This window comes from Nipponia nippon, unplaced genomic scaffold (genome assembly GCF_047370975.1).
Source record: "Nipponia nippon isolate SJK-2023a ecotype South Korea unplaced genomic scaffold, ASM4737097v1 scaffold_56, whole genome shotgun sequence".
Lineage (NCBI taxonomy): Eukaryota > Metazoa > Chordata > Aves > Pelecaniformes > Threskiornithidae > Nipponia > Nipponia nippon.
In genome coordinates, this window is record NW_028262376.1 from 412995 (window position 1) to 415309 (window position 2315).

At 53.8% G+C, this 2315-nt stretch overlaps 1 pseudogene; it reads left to right on the forward strand.

Moving 5' to 3' along the window:
• The first annotated feature begins 1044 nt into the window (after positions 1–1044).
• On the forward strand, positions 1045–1979 carry LOC148051724 (olfactory receptor 14J1-like; annotated as a pseudogene).
• The last annotated feature ends 336 nt before the right edge of the window (positions 1980–2315 follow it).

The following is a 2315-nucleotide window of genomic DNA, read 5'->3' on the forward strand; positions in this document are numbered from 1 at the left end:
CTTGTGCTGCTCTTCTTCCTGCTTTTGGGCTCCCTGGCAGTAACAGTGGTGGTGTGGGGCAAGGGGTGGGGGTGCTGAGTGCCTGCTCTGGCCCTGACCTGGAGGGCGCTGCCCTGGAGGTGTTTCCATGGGACCAAGGTGCCCAAGCCCTCTCTTAATTTTCCTGGCTTGAGACCCTGCTTCCTTTAGCAGACATCACCTTCAGACACCTGATCAGGCTGGACAGGGAGTCCTGTGGGGCTGTGAGCAGCACTCCAGAAGGGCACAGCTCTCCTGTAGGACCTTGGTGATGTCTGAGAGCATCTGATCTGCCCACGGCAATCAGCATCCTTGTCCTGTCCTCTCCATCATATTCTGCAGAGCTGTGCTGGAAAGGAGAGGTGTTTTGAAATCTGCACCTTGAACAGGACCCCTCTGCTCCCAGGACAGTCCAGTGGCTTTTCCAGAGCAACCTCTGCATGCAGTTCTCCTCCAGCTGGGAGCGGTGCAAGCACAGAGCAGCTGGGCACCAGGCTGATGGACAGAGCAGCCCTCCTGGATGGGAGCACTGACGCAGGTTTACACTGAGAGCAATGGGGCAATGGGGGAATTTTACCCTTTCCAGTATATATGTCCCAAGTGGGATGGGGGTGTCTGAATACTAAAACACAGTGTAATGAGATGCATTTGCTGCACCTCATCTCCCACCTTCCTCTGTGGAAGAAAGCGTCCTTTGGAGCTTTCACCCTGCGCTCTAGTGCAGCACAGGGAACTCCTCCCCAGGAACCCTCCCTCCAAACACCCTGGGCTGTTGCTGCCTCCATGGGTCATTGCTGTAAAGCAGGGCTGACCCTCAAGGAGCCCCTGGGGAGAGGGCACGGCTCTGCACAGCACACTCAGCCAGCACAAAGCAGAGCTGAAGCCTCGGAGGTGCATTCTGGTCCCCCAGGAAAGAAAAGCTCCCTTAGGTATTTCACAATGAAGGAATCAAATTTTGCTCAGAGAAGCTTCTCTGAATTTTTCTGGTTATTCTCCTTTGGCAGTTTCCGTGCCCAGAAGCAGCAGATGTCCAATGGCAGCTCCATGAAGGAGTTCCTTCTCCTGGCATTCACAGACAGGCGGGAGCTGCAGCTCTTGCACTTCTGGCTCTTCCTGGGCATCTACCTGGCTGCCCTCCTGGGCAATGGCCTCATCATCACTGCCATCGCCTGCGACCACCGCCTCCACACCCCCATGTACTTCTTCCTCCTCAACCTCTCTGTTCTTGACCTGGGCTCCATTTCCATCGCTGTCCCCAAATCCATGGCCAATTCCCTCTGGGACACCAGGGCCATCTCCTACGCAGGATGTGCTGCCCAGGTCTTCTTTGTATTCTTCTTGTTAGGTGCAGAGTATTCTCTTCTCACCATCATGGCCTATGACCGCTACGTGGCCATCTGCAAACCCCTGCACTACGGGACCCTCCTGGGCAGCAGAGCTTGTGTCCACATGGCAGCAGCTGCGTGGGGCACTGGGTTTCTCCATGCTCAGCTGCACACTGCCAATACGTTTTCCATACCCCTCTGCCACAGTAATGTTGAGGACCAGTTCTTCTGTGAATCCCCCACATCCTCAAGCTTTCTTGCTCCGATGACTACCTCAGGGAAGTTGGGCTTGTCATGTTTAGCACCTTCTTCATTTTCGCTAGTTTTGTTTTCATTGTGCTGTCCTATGTGCAGATCTTCAGGGCCGTACTAAGGATCCCCTCTGAGCAGGGACACCACAAAGCCTTTTCCACGTGCCTCCCTCACCTGGCCGTGGTCTCTCTGTATGTCACTTCTGGCACGTTTGCCTACCTGAAGCCCCCCTCCATCTCCTCCCCATCCCTGGATCTGGTGGTGGCAGTTCTGTACGCGGTGGTGCCTCCAGCAGTGAACCCCCTCATCTACAGCATGAGGAACACAGACATCAAGGAGGCCCTGCGGAAACTGTTTGAGTACAGACTACTGCAGCATCAGTAAAGTGGCCATCATCCTCAGGAAAAGCTCGCTTGCTCTTTTGATCATTTATTTCTTGTTTTTCTCGTTGTTTATTTTACGTCATATATTTCTTCCACTTAAATAATATTATTACGGCCTTGGCAGTGTTTTCTGGCGTAGAAGATGTCACACAGATATGGAGCCAGGCTCCCTGTTTAGGTAGACACAATAAAGAATCCAGCAGAAAATTCTTTGTCTCTGCTCCCATCTTGTACAACTCCTCTGCAGCTGGGGGTGCAGCCCCAGCATACAGGAGGGGTCAAGGAGCCATGAGCCCAGCTGCCACATGGAGGAGCAGGCATTCGTGGACCTTGGGGA